This window comes from Mesoplodon bidens, assembly GCF_964165515.1.
Source record: "Mesoplodon bidens genome assembly, chromosome: 7".
NCBI classification, from domain to species: domain Eukaryota; kingdom Metazoa; phylum Chordata; class Mammalia; order Artiodactyla; family Ziphiidae; genus Mesoplodon; species Mesoplodon bidens.
The window spans coordinates 51,248,479-51,267,692 of record NC_138164.1 but is presented as its reverse complement, the minus strand read 5'-3'; positions in this window follow the sequence as shown (position 1 = coordinate 51,267,692).

Here is a 19,214-nt window from a genome sequence, read left to right as displayed (position 1 = left end):
ATGCGGGGGACGCGGGTTCGTGCCCCGGTCCAGGAAGTTCCCACATGCCGCGGAGCGGCTGGGCCCGTGAGCCATGGCCGCTGAGCCTGCACGTCTGGAGCCTGTGCCCTGCAACGGGAGAGGCCACAGCAGTGAGAGGCCCGCGTACTGCAAAAAAAAAAAAAAAAAAAAAGAAGTTCTTGCTTGGTTGCAAGCACCTGTGCAGTGATGGTACAAGCTCATGTCAATGATGAGAGACAAGGGGATCTCTGGAGGCATTGGCTTGGCTTCCACCAACTCCCTGATGCTGGCTGCAGACCCAGACTTGGCCATTTTTCACAGAAGAAGCTCCCTGTGTGGTTCTAAGTCTAATCCTGGCAATGCCGCCACTCCACCATTTCCAAGGGCACCGTCTCTGCAGGTCTCTGGACACAGGTGTGAATGTGTCGGGGGAGGGGGAGTTTTTCTCTCCGCAGTTCTTTTTGGAATTTATTGTTCTAGAACAAATGGACTTTCAAGGTCTTCTCATCTACATCTGTAAATAGGAACAAATGGTTGTTGTGAGGAATAATCTAATTTGTTATGCAGTGTTTACTTGTTGATACATGTGGATCACTAGCACTCTTCCGGGAATGGCTTTTCATTAACATGCAGAGGAATGAGCTGTATGTCTACCATACAGGAGGCCACAGCCTCCCCTGACACCTCCAGGGCTCCTGAGGGCTGCTCCCCGCCCCCCATCCTCTCACTCTGAGGCTGGAACCCTGAGCCAGCCACTTTTATTTCTTCATTCCCCAGAGAGCCACCAACTGAAGGCTTATGTGTATATGAGAGTCTTTTACTAAAGAGGTGGAAATAACAAAGAGTAATTGCAGCCCAGGCAGAAAGCTGAATATCAAGAGTCATTATTCCTCACAATTCCTCACAGGTTTGGGGGAAATCCCAAAATAGCACTTCTCCTTGTCTAAGTTCAAAACCCACTGAGAACTAGATGCAGTAGTCAGACTGAAGGAGACCAAAATACATTCTTTTGTCTGTTTGGTTTTTTGCTTTGTTTTGTTTTATTAATAAAGGTAGATGGGCAAACCTTTGTTATATTAGCTAAGAAGGCTTCCTAACATTTCCTCCTTGAATTGGACTTACCCACCCAGACGATGATGGAAACCCACAGGCCTCCCTTGCAGGGGCAGGTGGGGGAGTCCTATGAAACTAGGACACAGAGAAGCACATAGAATGAGTGTTTTTTTCAGGATGAGTGTCTTTTTCATATTCCAAAATGAAAGAGAAGGGAGGTATAGAAACTTGCTGGGCTGTGCATGGCCTTTCCTTCTCTCTAATTCACAAATCTAAAATTCATCTTGAAATGCAAAGGACCAAGATGAGTCAGTGTACCTTAAGAAAAACAAAATTTGATGACCTTCACTCTCCAATCTCAAAATTTTTTATAAAGCTACAGCATTTAATGTGGTATTGGTGCAGGAATTGGGGCAAGAATATGCAAAAAGACCAGTGGAGCAGAATAGACATCGCAGAAACAGACTCACACATACATGGACAGTTGAATTACGACAACACATAGTGGAGAAAGGGTGGCCTTTTTGATGAACTGTGTTATTATTTGTATTATAATATGGAAAAGCATGAAAATTGATCCCTACCATGTGCCATATACAAAAAGTCAAAACAAAGTGGATTTTAAATCTAAATGCAATTAATGTAAACAATAAAGCTTTAAGAAGATAACATAGGAGAATATCTTTATGACCTTGGAGTAGACAAATACTTTTAAATATTTAATTATTTTGTGTTCTTAGGACACAAAAAGCACTAATTGTAAAGGAAGAGATTGATAAATTAGACCAGTTTAAAATTAAGAATTTTGTTTATCAAAAGACCCTAATAGGTGAGAGAAAAGGCAAGCCAGAGTTGGAGAAAAAATATATACTTATATATGTATTTATATATGTATATATTGATATATATATATATGTGTGTGTGTGTGTGTGTGTGTATATATATATATATATATATATATATATATATATATATATATGCAGAGTACCTATCTAGAACATGTAAAAAAGCTGGCAAATTGTTTGGTTTTTTTAAATTAATTTTTATTGAAGTATAGTTGTTTTACAATGTTGTGTTTTCTTCTTGCTGTACAGCAAAGTGAATCAGTCATATGTATACATACCTCCACTCTTTTTTAGATTTCCTTCTGTGGCAAATTGTTAAATGGTCACAACTCCCCCTATCCCAGTATGCACACCCTTTTATAATGTGCCTTTGCCATTTGTCTTATACGGAGACAGAGTCTATTTCTCTACCATCAGCCAGCCTTCTAGCTGAATATAGTTACATGAGTAAGCTCAGGCAAAACTAGCAAAGGAAACACGAGCCAACACAAAAAAGTGATAAATTATTGTTTTGTCAATGTTTTGTCACTATTAGAAATCAACGATAAATCATTGCCACCAAAGATTTTGAGGTGTTCTGTTATGTGGCAATATATAATTAAAACAGAACTCCTACAATAAGAAAAAATTAGGCAAAATACTTGAAAAGGCACTTCACAAAAAGAAGTGTCCCAAAGGCAAATAAACATACGAAAATATTTTTAATTTCATTAGTCCTCAAAGGAATGCATAAAAAACCACAACATAATAGTAGTAAACATTCCTAGAAAGGTTAAAATGGAAAAGATACCAAGTGTTGACAAAGGTATAGAGCAACTGAAACTCTCATACACTGGGAGTCAGATGATAAATTGGTACAACCACTTTGAAAAACTATTTCGCAGAATTATAGCTGAACATACAAAACCCCTATGTCCCAGTGATTCCATTCTTATGTATATACCCAAAGAAATGTGTACATATATTCACCAAAAGTCATGTACAAGAATATTCAGGAAAAAAATGGATAAAGATCAAAATGTAAGAACTAAAACTATAAACTTTGAGAAGAAAACCTTGGCATAAATCTTTGTAAACAATGGATTTGGGGATTAAACAATAGATTTTTAGATATGACACCTAAAGCACAAACAGCCAAAGGAAAAAAGATAAGTTGTACTTCATCAACATTTAAAACTTTAGAGCTTCAAATGATATCATCAAGAAAGTGAAAACAATCCGCAAGATGGGAGAAACTATTTTCGAGTCATATATCTGATAAGGGATTTATATCTAAAATGTAGAAAGAACTCTTACAACTCAGTAATAAAAACGAATAACCCAAAGGATCTGAATAGACATTTCTCCAAAGAAGGTATATAAATGGCCAATAACCACATGAAAAAATGCTCAGTATCATTGACATCAGGGAAAAGCAAATAAAAACACGATGAGATACCACTTCACACCTACTGTAATGGCAATAATCAAAAAGGTGATAGTGACAAGCATTAGTGAGGATGTGAAGAAATTGGAACCTTCGTACACTACTGGTGGTACTGTGAAAGAGTTGAGCCCACTTTGGAAAACAGTCTGGCATTTTCTGAAAATGTTAAACGTAGAGTTACCATCTGATCCAGTAATTCCACTCCTTGGTATATATACCCAAGAGAAATGAAAACATATGTTCAGAGAAACAGCTGTACGCAAATATCTATAGCAGCATTATGCATAACAGCCAAAAACTGGAAACAACTCAAATGTCCATCAACTGATGAATGGAGAAATAAAATGTTTATATTTGTACAATGGTATGTGATTCAGTGATAAAAAGGAATGAAATACTGATGCATGCTAGAACATGTTTAAAAATGTTATGCCAAGTGAAAGAAGCCAGTCACAAAAGACCTTATAATGTATGATTTATGTGAAATGTCCAGAATAGGGACATTTATTTATCTATAGAGAAAGAAAGTAGATTAGTGGTTGCCTAAGGCTGGTGTGTGGGGGGGAGATAGGGGGGAATGATAGGCAGAAATAGAGTGACTGCTTATGGATACGGCGTTTCTTACTGGGGTGATAAAAATTCTAAAATTGATTGTGGCACAATTCTTTGAATATACTAAAAACCATTGAATTTTATACTTTAAATAGAGGAATTACATGGTAGGTGAATCAAATCTCAGTAAAGTTGTTATTTTAAAAATGTCCTGGAAGTAGATGGTAGATAGTGAATTGATGCCGCTGAATTAATGCCACTTAAAAGTGGCTAAAATTTTATGTTACCTATATTTTACCATAATTATAAAATTTTTAAAAGAATGTTCAAAATAGCGATATTAAAAACAGCCAGACACTGGAAACAAGACAAACGTCCATCAATGATGAACAAAAATATTGAGGAAATCCATATTATACATTTTTGCTATATTCATGCTATATACATGAATGAAAATGACCAAATTCCTGCTACTTGTATCAACATAGCTGAATCTCACAAAAATAATGTTAAAAAAGAGAAGTCCAACAAAAAAGTGTACATACTTTATTACTTCATCTTTATAAAATTCAATAACAGGCAAAACGAATCCATGGCATAAGAAATCAGGATAGGGCTTCCCTGGTGGCACAGTGGTTGAGAGTCCGCCTGCCAATGCAGGGGATACGGGTTCGTGCCCTGGTCCGGGAAGATCCTGCGTGCCGCGGAGCGGCTGGGCCCGTGAGCCATGGCCGCTGAGCCTGCGCTTCCGGAGCCTGTGCTCCGCAACGGGAGAGGCCACAACAGTGAGAGGCCCGCGTACCACAAAAAAAAAAAAAAAAAGAAAAAGAAATCAGGATAGTGGCTGCCTTGGTGGAGCAGGGTAGTAGCTGGCAAGGGGCACGAAGGGGACTTCTGGATACTGATAATATTTACTTCATCTGAGTGATGATTACACAGGTGTGCTTACTTTGTGAAAGCCCATTGGGCTATCCAGGTATGATTTGTATAATTTTATGTAAGTATGCTAGATTTCTTTTTTTTTTCCATTTTAAAAAAAATTGTAAAAGTCACCCATGTAATTATAATGCACAGCCAGGGTTAAATTATTTTTCTTCTTTTCCAAGTCACCAGTACCTTCTTAAGGACCCAGCAGAAGACAGCTCTAAAATTCTCCAAAACTTTTCTTTTCACTCTGTCATACTGAGCAATACCCCCCCTCCCCCTGCCTCTCACTGTTTTTGTTTGCTTGTTGCTAAACTTATTCCCGTATGATTCTGCTCAGAGAAGCTTCCACTTTTATAGCCAAACAAGTCCATTGAGGTGTGTCCCTAACAAAAAGAGTTTTTTCCCCTTAATGGATTTTTGCTGCCTTTCTAAGTAGCAACAATATATTTTTTCTTTCCATTACATATATAAAGTTCTTAACACAATCACTAGCATATAATAAGCATCCAATAAATAGGGGAGGAAGATTGAGATCAGGAAACTGGAAAAATGGGATAAAAAGACCCGGAGCCAGAATCAGCTGATGAAGCTTCAGAATGGAAGGAACCAAGTGGTAGAGAGGGAGAGAAAAAGAATAGGGGTCAGCAAGTGATATTTCTAGTGTCTGCTTCCCCTGAAATCCAAGAAAAAGTGAAAAGTGACTCTTTTAGTACCTCTTCCTGTGTTGATTTTGGGGGGGGTGCGGAATCCCAGGAATTGTGTGATACTGCAGCCATTGCATAAAACAGCCAGCATCTGGAAAGGCACATTCTATTTGCATTACTTTGCATGCAAAAGTGTGCAAGCAGCAGAGCTCCATTTCTCCCCGCTGCTCTGCCCTTCCTGTTCTCAGGTTTAAATTGTGAGAAGGACTCTGGCAGGGACTGCTGGTGCACACCAGCATCTACACTCACCTCTTCCTCCTGGGCACACACCTAAACTACACTTCCCAGCCTCCCTTACAGTTAAGTGAGGGCTTGTGATTGGACTCTGCACAGTGGAACATGAGCAGAAGTGATGGGGACCACTTACATACCCGACCCATAAACCCCCCTACGTGATACTCAATCTCTTTCCCACCCGCTGGCTGCATGGAGAGGATACCAGGGACCCTACCAGGGTGAAGCCTCAGGATGAAAAGGCCTGAATAACTCTGGAGGTCCCTCACCCTGTCTATCACCAAATGAGAAGTAAACTTATTCATTATGTTAAAAGTTTGAGGCTGTTTGTTCTTCCAAGTAACTCAGAGGCTAGGGTTATCTCTATGTCTTTCCTGATCCAGGAGTCTCTCTGCTCAACCTCTCAGGCTCATTTCTCCTCGGACAACTACCTGGATAGCCCAGAGTCTCCCACAGCTAAGCCAGCTTGACTTTAGAAGAACTCCAGGCTCTCCGATTACTTCTCCCTTTTTCCTTCTATCCTATTCAAGTAACTAATCAGGCATAAAACCATGGGGTTAGGTGAGAGGAGAGTGGAAATCATTCCAGAGGTGTCAATTAAACTTCCTGCCCTAGAAATTCCACTTGTGGGAATTTATCTCAAGGAAGTTAATCAATAGAAGAAAAAGATGTGCATTGAAGCATTAAGCATACTAACAAAATAATTAGAACCTGCCTAAATACTCAGCCATGGGGAAAAATATTAAATTATGATCAATTCACTCAACTAAATATTATGAAGTAATTAAGCATGACAATTAGGAAGTCTACATAACGAGATAGAAATTTTATTAATGTACTGTTAAGTACAAAAAAAGCAAATTATAAAATTGTGTTTTCACAATAGTTAGCACTATGTAAAATTACATATGCATGTGGGTAAGACAAGCAGGCAATGAAAAAATCAAAACAACTTGATTTATCAAGATGCTTAAAATATGGGTGTGTTTTTTCTTTTATTCTGATAACTGGTAATGCATTTATAATGCTCTTTATGCGTAAAATTAAATTAAACTTTTTCCTGGAATGGTATTAGTTATGAGTTAGATGAGGTGATTATCAAATCAAAGTAATTTATGGGGCATTACTTTCCCAGTAGGTGTTTATGTTTTTAAAAGGAGTTTCAAATTGATAGAAAGCATGGGGCTTTATATTTGTTCAGGGAGACCTTTCCTTTCTGTTTTTACTTCCTGGAAAAAAAAGAGTTTTGGGTCATTGGGGCAGAAATAAGACTCAAAGATAATTAATTTGCCTGGACTACTTCAGTGAAGATTCAATAATGCAGGAAAAAACCAAAGTTTTAAGTTCTCAGTGCACCCAGTAAGACTTTTCAAGCCAGGCACTTTCTAATGGTCAGGAAAACAGAAATAACTTTTTAGATATTTTAAACAGAAGGGAATTTAATCCAGGGAATTCGATGTTTGCTGTACAGTTGAAAGTGGCTGAGGAGCAAAAGTGAGGGAAAGCCATGGCTGGCTCTGAGACTTACTTCTAGGACTCAGAAGCAGGAAATCACAGAAGCCAGAGGAAGACTAGTGATGATCACAGCTGGCTGCAGCCCCAGCACTGGTGATTCCCAGGGGAAAGTCTGGACCTTTGAAGCACCTCACATCTGCTAAAGCCACATGTCTGTTCATCAGTGCCAGAGGAGCAGTACCATAGCCTCCACCTCTTTTCCTCATTCCAGATCTTGTTCAAGCACCTCTGAGTAGTGCAATCTAGCACAGAACCCTGGCAAGGGATTCTGGAATATTCTAGTACTCAGGCTTCCATCCATCACAGTACAGGGGAGAGTAGATAAGATGGGGAATGGTGTTGAACCGCCAATAAACAATCTAGCACAACCGCCCTGACAGTAGAACTTATTTCCAACTTCGCCAACCTCTCCAACCCAAGAGTAGTTCAAAGAAACCTTGATTGACATTCAGGACCTTAAAATAAAAGCCCTTTGCTTAGATCCAGCTCTAGGACGGGAAATACAGCATACCCTCCCATTCTCTTCCTTTCCTAGTAGTGCAAGGGCAAACTTACAGTTGGGACTCCCATAGCTGTTGGATCTTCTCATGCAGAAAAGAGTAAATTCAAAGGCAGATGTTCTTCTCTGGATCCATCCTGGCTGGCTGGTCACAATGGGAGTCACTTACATAAGTGACTCAGGACTTGAATGGAAAAGCAAGGTTCCATCTGAACCATTGTCTCTCAGGCAGTTGGAAGATGCTAACCACAATGACCCCACTCCTGTCTTAATTAGACCAATTGGCCATTCCTTTGAACCTGCACTTTTAAAATCAGAGATGGGACTGGGGGTGTGTGTCAGGTTAGTATAGTCCAGGTTGTGCTCAGTGATAAGGGTCACTGCCCCAAATTGTCAGCTTATCTTTGATCCTTTTTTAGAAGCACTCAGATGCTTTATCAATAAAAATAAAACAATACCGGGACTTCCCTGGTGGCACACTGGTTAAGAATCTGCCTGCCAATGCAGAGGACACGGGTTTGATCCCTGGTCCGGGAAGATCCCACATGCCTTGGAGCAACTAAGCCCGTGTGCCACAACTACTAAACCTGCGCTCTAGAGCCCGCGAGCCACAACTACTGAGCCCACGTGCCACAACTACTGAAGCCCGCACACCTAGAGCCCATGCTTCCCAACAAGAGAAGCCACCGCAATGAGAATCCCTCACACTGCAAGAAGAGTAGTCCCTACTCGAAGCAACTAGAGAAAGCCCGCATGCAGCAATAAAGACCTAATGCAGCCAAAAATAAATAAATAAATAAATAATTAAAAAGTAAGTAAATAAATAAAACAATACCATTATAGCTCATATTCCTGAGAGCTTACCTGTACCATGTGCCGTGCTAAGCATTTTACATGTGTTGTATCACATTAATTTTGGAAACAACCTTAAGATAGACATATTGTTATACCTGTTTGAGAAAATGGAGATTTTAGTAATTTGCCCAAGATTCTGGAGCAAGTAGTGGAAGAGCCACTTTGGAATTTGACTGATCTTTTTTTTGGTTTGTGCAATAGGACTTCTGGTCCTCTTTTCACTTCCCCATACATATTTGCCTGACCGGGGCATGTTTCAAAGCATAATACAATGCAGTGGGAGGTAAGCTTATCCAGTAATACACTCAGGACAAAGTTAATAATAGGTTACTAGCAGTGAGATGCATTTTTGTGTGTTGTGAGGAAGGGTTGGTCCCTGAGTTCATTGTGTTTTACTCTAGACTAGGAGTTCCAGGAAGTAGACAAGAACCTAGCCTCCATTCCAGCCAAGGTTAAGTTCAAGAACGACTGTTTTAAACTTCATGCCCTTGAGTCCGTCCAGCCTCAACAGAATGTGAGAGGGATACCTAATGGGCTGTAAATGGAGGTATTGGACCTTGGAGTCTGATCAACACAGTCCTTGGTGTCCCAAAGCCTCCCATTGCCCAACCAGGCACCGCAGGGAGGGCGTGTGTGATACCGCTGTGTTCCTGTGCGCCTCCTTCCACTTCACCCACGTGTACACATGTTTGTACCTCCCAGTCTTGAAGGGGGCCAGCCCCAGAGCTTGGGGTGGAGGGCCCTGCACTGCGTAACTCCAGGAGGTGACATGCACATTCTAGTCCGCGTGCACAGCATCCCCACAAGTTGTGCGGTCCACAGCTGCTGGGGTGAAGTCATTCAGTCAGGCGTTCGGACGGACGGCCAGACGGGCAGCCACACACAGACATCTGTCCTCTCAGCTGTCTGAGACAGTTCCTTGTGAATGTGTCCATAATAAGCCCTCCTGGAACAGAGCAGCCAGTGCCATTCTAAGGAAGAGCACTGGGTCAGCAGGAGAGCTCTGTGGAGGGGTAGCTGGCTGATTCATGTCCCAGGAGGAATGCTGAAAGGCAACTTGGTGTTCTCCCAGTAATCAGAGAGGAAGAACAAAAAGCTCACATCCTCACCCTCAGGCACAGCTGGGACCCCACGGAGACCACGTGTGTGGGATGGCGTGCATCTTTCCTTCCCAGGTCAATGATAGGTCAGGAATGGCATTTGTTCTGCCTCAGCTGAGACTGTGAGACGTTTCCTACACCACAGGTCTAGGAGCTGAGCCATGTACCCAGGACACAGCCTTGGAAAGGTCATCAGTGCTGTTCACAATGGCAACAGCTCCACCTGGCTGCCCTGGGGTGAGATTCATATTCTGATTGGGGCAAAACCAGAATTGGGTTCTGGGTCTACTGAGGGTTGCAACAAAGACCAGACCAAGTAGAGTTGTTTATCCAGAGATGGTAGAACAGCTTTGCAAGGAAAGCAAAAGATGAGGCTGTGAGTGTCAGGTGTGACAGAGGAAGGAGGAAGATAAATCATGATGTGAGAAGGCAGGGGATTAGGAGCCAGGTGGAGAGCAGAGACAGGGCGAACAGGAGGCTCGGGCCTGAAGCTGTGAGCACTGCAAGAAGGGGCACAGGCAGGGATGCTTCTGCAGGGTGTGAGTTCCACAGTGTAGGGCCAGGTCGCTGGAGAGGCATCCAGTGCAGATACCTGCCTCTTTGGTCTCATTCCCCACCCCTCTCTGTGTGCAGCCTGCACCAGGTCTGAGCACACCGTGCTCTCTCCTGCTTCCCCGTCTTTCTCTCTAAGTGCCTTGGCCTCTTGTCTGTCTGCTCAGCTGGTCCCAGCTCTGTGAAGTATTTCCTGATCCTCCCCTCCCCATCACCCCAGCACAGTTAAGGGGACTTCCTGCCCTGTGTCCCCACAGTACTATCCACAGACCTCATTATAGAAGCTATCCCATTGCTGTAATTATTATAAATGCCTGTCTCCCCTGCTAATCCGTGAGGTCCCTGGGGCAAGGGTCACGATCCACCCCTTGCATGGGGCCTGACATATCATAGGTTTCCAAAGAGTCAAGTGAATGAGTTTTTAAAAAATTTCCTTGGATTCAGCTGAAAAGGCAGTTGCAGTAATTTGAATTGCGCAATTTCTACTGTGTCGTCTTTGAAAAACAGTTTCACTTTTCCTCCTACTACAGATGACTCACTCCTGGGGCAAATAATGCATTTCAGAACTTCACTACAGCCAATCTTTTGAAAATCTTTTTGTGAGTGTTCATGCCTAAAGACAAAAACATGACAAGCTTTCGTAATCCCTCAACTGGGTTTTGAGTGATGGAATACTAGAGGGGTTTTGGAACCCCTTTGGTTACTGCAAAGCATCCAAAGGCGAATGGGTGGGTGGATAATGAAAATAACAATGCGAACATTGGCTCCATGTACTGAGCACTTAATAAATGGCAGTGAATGTTGGGTATTTGGCTATGTGTGGTGTCCCTTATCTCATTCAGTCCACGTACAGAACCTTACAACATGAGCATGATTGTCTGCATTCAGATGAGAAAACTGAGAATCAGGAAATATAGGTAACTTTCAGGAAAGTGGCAGACATAGGATTTGAACTCAAGTCTATCTGATTCCAGAATGGTGCCATTTACAACAATGCCCTGTTTCTTCTAGACTGAGGAAAGAAGTCATACACCGAAGATGGATGCTGATTTTTGACAAGACAGCGTGAAGGTAAGGCATTCTGGGCAATTGTTTTAAGTGGACAGAGGTGAAGACAAACATCTGTCCCCCATGCCACTCACATGATACCCAGCCACCTCCATCCAGCTGTCCCTCTCTGTCCACCCACACGTAAGGGCATAAAGACCCTTTTCTGATAGGAGCAAAGATTCTCGCTCACTGCTTAATTACAACTTACTGCTCCTTGTTCCAGCAATGCCATGGCAACAAGTAGCATTGGCACAGGAATCGAAAGGGAAAAGCGTTGCCTAGTAACAGAGTAGTAGAAAGAGCTTTAGGATTCTGGATGCTGAGTTCCAGTTCTGGTTCTGATTACCTGGGGCACTGTGGGTAAACCCAATTCCTCTGAGCCTCAGTGTCTTGTCATCTGTAAAATGGGGATAATAGCAACAATCTTGGAGGGTGTTGCCATGACTGCATAAAAAGCAAATCATTCCATGCATGTAGGGTTACTGTCAGAATCATTATTTTAGGGAGAAAAACATTATGCACATGGGTTAAATCAGAAAGGGAGATTTTTGAAGGACTCACTAGCTTATCTGACTTATTTTAGCTACTTTGTTATAAGGAATGTAAATTGATAGAAAATTTCTGGAAGGTCTTTAAGAACTATCAGTCAAAATTTAAATATGGGTACCCTTTGACTTGGCGACTTCCCTCCTAGGAAATACCTGCACATGTTCATAAGAGACATACAAGGTGAAAAACTGGAAACCACATAAAATGTGCACTAAAGAGGGACTGCCATAGATCAACACGATGGAACATTGTGCAGAAGTTAAAAGAACAAGGCAGGTCCTGCTTCCCCACCATGGAGAGATTTCTAAAATATAAAGTTTAGTGAAATGAAAGTAAGTCATAGATGCACATCCATCCACAGATCTAAAAATGCATCTTGAAAAACCTGAAAGGATCTATAATAAATTGTTAACAGTAGCTACCAACTTCTTGCCGTTTCCAGAGTAGGCTGTAGATGTTTTGGCCTCCCTACTTTTTTTTTTTTTGCCATGCCTCGGGGCATGGAGGGATCTTAGTTCCCTGACTAGGGATGGAAACCTTGCTCCCTGCAGTGGAAGCTCAGAGTCTAACCACTGGACCACCAAGGAAGTCCCAGCCTCCCTACTTTTGCGTATGCCGTTCTGTCTGCCTAAAATGGTGGGCCTCCTTTCCACCTGTGAGCCCCCACTAGTCCCCAGAGTGTAGGTAAATATCATGTCCTCTCTGAAACCCTCTGGGTTCCACTGGTGGACTTCACATGTCCCTCCAGGGCCATATTGCTTATATCATGATACTGGCACTGTAATTATTTGCTTGTGCGTCTGACTCCCCGACTAGACTGTGAGATCCTTGGGGAGCAGAATCACATCTCATTGTCTTGGTTACTCCAGGGCCTACTCAGGTGTTTGGTGGCTCACTGAATTGAAACAAGTGGCTAAACATTAACAGAAATAAGAACAGTGGGTGAAGGCTTTGAGCCCCAGTTTTCTCAAAGCCACCATCCCAAGCCATGCCTTTGTGTCCATTCATAGCTCAGGAGGTGTGCTGTAGGAGAAAAGGAGAAAAAAGTCACGGATAGGGAGCGAGCTAGGTAGAAATTGCTTGAAATAAAAATTCCGAGGCATGCATTGGTGTTCACAAGCCATTCCGCAATCTGAACAGCAGGTGGCGCAAGTCACCTAGATTTCTCTGACCGACACCAAAGGAACCCACAAGGTAAGGTTCTGGAAAAATTGGGAAGATGGAAGCATGAACACGAGCCTCTGTTTTCCCTGCCTTGTTGTGGCACAAGACATGAAAGCAGATTCAGTGTTCTCCCCTAGGATTTCAGTTCCTAGATATGTGGCTTTCCCGCCTCTGTTCTCCACCATCTTCAATGTACCCTCACTCAGTTTTGTTCTTTGAAAATGCACGGACCCTGTTGGGGAAATGAGCATTTCCGTTTTCACCAGCGGCTGTGAATATTAGTAAAAACCCATTTTAAGGGCAATTCGGCAATGCCTGTGAAAAGGAGAACACTTAGCTTAGGGAAAACAAGCAAGCACTCAAGATTTACTTAAATACTGCACTGCATTTATGCATGGGATGTTTGTCACTCTTTGAATTTTTTCTGGGGGCAATTGATTAGTCAATTCTTTAAATGGTAGGTAAGCAAACAAGTCTCTGCTGACTGTACTTAATGTTCAATTTTATATATTAATTAGGGTAGGTAGTTATTTTGGTAAATTTGGTAGTTATTGTTATAACTTTATGTGATGAATTTATTTATGGCAAACGCAGGCATGCAAGTGCATAATAGCTAGACAGGCTAAATAAATATCATACTGTTGCTGGGGAGGGTTGTTATTTTTGTTTTGTGCAAAATACATTTATTATTTCAACAAATATTTATTAAACGCATACTATTTATGCAAAAACTACTTATGGAGTGACTACCACGTGCTAGGCACTGTTTTAGGTGCTAGAAATAAAATGCATCAGTGGCAAACAAATTCTCTGTCCTCGTGGAGCTTTCGATCTAGTGAGGGAGATAAACAAACATGTACATATATGGCAAGTGATTATAATTGCTATGAAAAAGGATAAAGCTACCAAAAAATAAGAGTGATGGAAGCTGTTATTTTAACTTGGGTGCTCAAGTTCTGGCTTTTGTGCTGGAGATTCAATGTTGATCAAAATCAGACATGATTTCTGCCCCCCACGGAATTCTTATGTCAGGGGGAGAGAAAGCCACTACTCAAATAATGACGCATACAATTGTCTACCGCTATTAGTGTCATGAAGAAATACATGCATGGTGTTATGAAACCTCGTTAAAGGGAAATTTGACCTCTTTGGGGAGGTCAGGATGGATTTCTCTGAGAAAGTGATGCTTACACTGAAGTAAGAAGATGCTTGCACTGCTTGATGTAAAGCATAAGTAGAAGTTAACTAAGCCAGGAGTATGGAGACTATTCCAGGTGGCGGGAATAGCCATTCAAAGGCCCTGGGGCAAGAGGGAACAAAGGGGAATAGGGAAGGGAAAGAAAGCTAGAGAGGGGAGAATAGGATGAGGCGATAGATAAAAGGAAAACTATGGGCCATGTTAAGGGTTTTGTCATTGTTCTGAAAAGATGAAAAGTTATCTGAGTCTTAAGCATATGGCAGCATAATTAGATGACTACTTCAAAAAGATGCCTGCAGATGCTCTGTAGGGCCTGGACTCGAGGGACTCCGATTACACGTGGGACAGCCCAAACCATAGCAATAGCCCCTGCACATGATAACGTTGACTTGGACTAGGGCAGTAAGTTGGAGATCAAGAGCAGTGGGTGGATTTGAGAAACTTTTAGGAGGGAAAAGAAATAGCCTTTGGGGATAAATTGGAGATAAGATGTACAAGATAAAGAGATACCAAAAATAACTCTGAGATTTCTGGCTTGTGTGATGAGATGAACAGTGGTGCTGTCCTCTAAGACAAAGAACACTGAAAGAGGACCACATGTAGCCGGTAAGATTTGGGGCCTGTTGATTTTGAGCTGCCTTTGAGACATCTGCATGGAAATATCAAGTCAAAGTTGGAGTTATGGGCCTGGAACTTAGAAGAAGAGGTCAAGCCTGAAGGTATACGTTTCCATGTTCTTTACAGAGAACTGAAGCTGTGAGTAAGGATGTGTTCACCTAGGAAGAGGAACATTAATATTTGATGGTGAAAATGAGAAGGATAGACCTGCAAAGGGTACAGGGAAACCAGAGAAGAAACCAGGAGAATATTTTGTCTTTACAGCCAAGGGAGGAGTGTTTTCAGAAGGAGTGAATGGTCCAGTGGGAGCCCCGGCTGGGAGGGCAAGTAAGATGAGGCTGGGAAAACGTTCCTTCGACATGATCGCAAGGAGGTAGTCGGTGACCTAAATGGGAGCTATTCTGGTGGTGGGCAGCGCCAGCCTCCTACCTTGAGTGACTGAAGGGGGAGTAGGGGAGTAAGGAAAATGGAGACATGAAGTAGAGACAACACTTTGGAGGAGCGTAACTGCGAAGGAGAAGAAAGAAATGGATGGGGCCGTGGAGTTGGAGGAGCCATCCACACAGATACTGAAGTCAACCAGGTAGAAAGCAGAGATGGGGATGTAAAGGAAGACGATAAGCCAGGTGCTCAAGTCTTCAGTGGGTGAGAGCTCATGACTGTGGGCTGGATGATGATGGCAGCAGGGAGGGAAGAGAGCAGTCTGGCTGAACAGCATGAACCTCAAAGGGTAGAGAAATAATATTGTGGAAGCAGCATTTGGGAACAAGGACAGCGACAAACCTTCCAACCCTAAGACTGCGGGTGTGGAGGGCGAACAGCCACGAATGGAGAGGGGTGCAGGGTGTGTGGTGTCCCCAGGGCCAGCCAGCCTTCATCACTCAGAAGGAGGGGGAAGGAACACACAGAGGAAAAGTTGAAGAGCTTGGGTGGTTTGGTGGTTGTGGAACAAGCAATTCCTGAGGGCTTAGTCATAGGAGTTTGGGAGGTCAGGGGCTCGGTCAAAGGCAAGAAAGTCCAGGGCGTGATGGAAAGGCTGGAACATTAGCAAAGTGATGGCTAGATAACTTATACTTGGGTTGATGACTAATTAAAACAGGGATCACCAATAGGGAGGACTTTGTATCAACTCTCCCTTTGAGGAGCATGGGCACCAGGTACTGGCTGCAGATGCGGTGGACTGTTACCCCCTGAAGCTCTAGACAGATGGGCTGGTAACAGCTACAGGTTTGGTGACCACACATGGTCCAGCTTGGTTGATGGTAGACCCAGGAGAAGGGTCTACAAGATAGAGGCACTGCTCAACCCGTTAGAGAAAAAACTGACCCTAAAACCTCACCATCTCACAAATCAGAGCTTTTTTTGTTTCTTAGCTTGCCTTCCTCCCAGATTTGCACTGACTTTTTATGGACTTAAAACATACATGTAGTCTGAGACTTTGCCTTTTTCTCCTCTTAACACTACATCAAGAATTCTCCACATTGTTCCATCTTTATCACAGTTAACCTTCAATATGGCAAAAATAATTGTTGCTCTAATCCAGGAGTATTTTTTTGAGCATGAATACATAAAGTGCACCACCACACACACACACACACACACACACACGTAAATAATAAATTCTCCATGCAGACATGCACCCCTGCCTGCATGCTGGATTATCCATGGCCCACTAATGTATCTCAAGATCTGTTGATCCCTTCTTAATGTTTTTTTTTCTCTAACACTTGGAACAGTTATCAGCAAGCTAGCTGCAACCCCACCCGTTTCTTGCCTACTCAGAAAAACATGCGAGTGAGTGAAAATGACATTATTGTAAGAATAACCTTGAATCCACTCCAAATTATAACAAAAGCAGCTCATTCGAAAACTTTGGTGCTTTTACTATTAATAAAAGCAAATTACGTGCGACTCTGTTCAGACCCAAGTGTAACACGCCAGCGAATCCTGCAACTGTTGCTGAGGGCTGCCGGTCTACTGGGGAAGGCAGACACTAACTCAGGAGACAGGAGCAAGGCCAGCAGCCCACAGAGAGTGCAGTCTTCTCAGAGGAAGTGACATCTGAGTTGTATCTCGAAGGAGGTTGCCAATCAGAGCAGAAGGGAAGCCTGTTCCAGGTAGAAGGAAGAACTCCTATAAAGGCTTAGAGGCCCGAGTACATGCTGCCCAGTTAAGGACTGGTGCACATTCTGCAGTGGCTTTAACCTGCTGCACAGAGGGAACCGTCGAGATGGGAAGGGCCTGTATGACTCACTGAGGGAGTTCAGCTTTTTCCCATAGGTGTGGGGGCCCTAGAAGGTTTTTTGTTTGCTTCAGCTTTATTTAGGTATAGTTGACAAATAAAAATTGTGTATATTTAAGGCTCACAGTACGGTGTTTTGATATACACATACGTTGGGAAATGATCACGACAGTCAAGCTAAATAACAGAGCCATCTCCTCACAGAGTTACCTTTTTAACACTTAAGATCTACCCTCTTAGCAAATGTCAAGTGTGCAATACACCATGTTAACTACAGTCGCCACGCTGTACATTAGATCCCCAGAGCTTACTCATCCTGTATAGCTAAGCTTCTTAGGCTTTGACCAGTATCTCCCCATTTTTTCACCTGCACCCCTCCACCCCGCCACCAAACCTCTGACAACCCCGTTCTGCCCTGTGAGTTCAACTAGTTTAGGTTCCACAGGTAAGTGAGATCATCCATTTTTTGTCTTTCTGTGTCTGGATTATTTCACTTGGCCTAACATCCTCCAGGTTCATCCATGTTGTTGCAAATGGCAGAATTTCCTTCTCTCTTAAGGCTGAATAATATTCCTTTGTATAAAGATACACTCCATTTTTTCGTCCATTCATCCATCAGTGGACAGTTAGGTTGTTTCTGTGTCTTGGCTATTGTGAATAATGCTGCAGTGAATGGGAGAGCAGGTATCTTTCCAAGATCCTGATTTCATTGCCTTTGGACATACACCCAGCATGAGATTGCTGGTAGTTTTTAAACAGAAGATGATGTTCTGTGAATACACCTTGGTTTAGAAAATTCCAGTAGGGGACTTCCCTGGTGGCGCAGTGGTTGAGAGTCCGCCTGCCGATGCAGGGGACGTGGGTTTGTGTCCAGACGTGGGTCCGGGAGGATCCCACATGCCGCGGAGCAGCTGGGCCTGTGAGCCGTGGCCGCTGAGCCTGCGCGTCCGGAGCCTGTGCTCCGCAACGGGAGAGGCCACAACAGTGAGAGGCCTGCGTACCGCAAAAGAAAAAGAAAATTCCAGTAGGAAAAGTATAGAGGAAAGAGCAGAGAATCTGGAGGCCAGGATAGGAGAGCAAGGTGGGGCAGTGGAGTGTGGAGGAGCAGGTGGACAGACAGACTTGGCAAGTGACGATCCTCTGAACTCGAAGAATTGAAAGACAGGCGCCTGATCTCTGTGTTATCCAGGCCAATACGTAGTCTGGTGACTGCACTGTCTGCAATTTGCAACACTGTGTCATCACACTGTCAAAAATCACTCTGTGACTGAGGACAGGGTCATGCAGTCAACGAGAAGGTTTCCTATTGTGAGGGGCTGTGGGAGGAATTTATTTTCTTTTGCCGAAAAATAAACAAAAACAATGTGAGGACTAGAGATTCCCCCAAATAACTCTCCTGTTTTGCTGGTTAATAGAATTTTGCTGGTTAGTAGAATTAGCAGGGGTCAAGGAATCAGATGGACTCCAATTTAAATCCCTGCTCTGCCCCTTACCAGCTTTGTGACTTTGAGCAGATTACATATAACTTGCTTGACCCTCAGTTTCTTCATCTAGAAAATGGACAATAATTCCTACCTTGAAGGACTATGGTGAAGATTCAACAGGATAATAACACAAAGGCTCCTGCCCTAGTAAACCTCAATGCATATCTTTTCCCACCCCCCCTCCTCATCCAACGTGGCTGTGCAAGGGTTAATAGACTGAATAGCTACCAACCTGGAACTGAAAAACAAAGGGTTTGGAGGGAGAGGCTAGTGGGTGTACTTCCAGGCAGAAAGGGAAGTAGGATGAGATGCTACCCATTAAAGCTGACTAATTCCACTGGAATTATGTGCAGGACAAAGGATGTTAATTCAGTGAAATCTCTGGAGTGCTTCAAAGAACTCTGTGTGTGTGCAGCAAGTCCCCTTCCAGGGCTGGCTCGCCTACTCTGGCAGGGGTGGGACAGCTGTGGGTGTGACAAGTGTGACAAGGGGCTTCTTAACAATGCCCTGAATTCAAATCAGTGGGAGCTGCTTCCCCACGAGGCACCTGGGGAAGGGAAGTGAGCGGCGACCTGGGCAGGGTGGGCCTCCCTGAACTCCAGCTGCAGGCTGCCCTGCTGGGGTTGGGGAGGCTGGATCAAGTGACA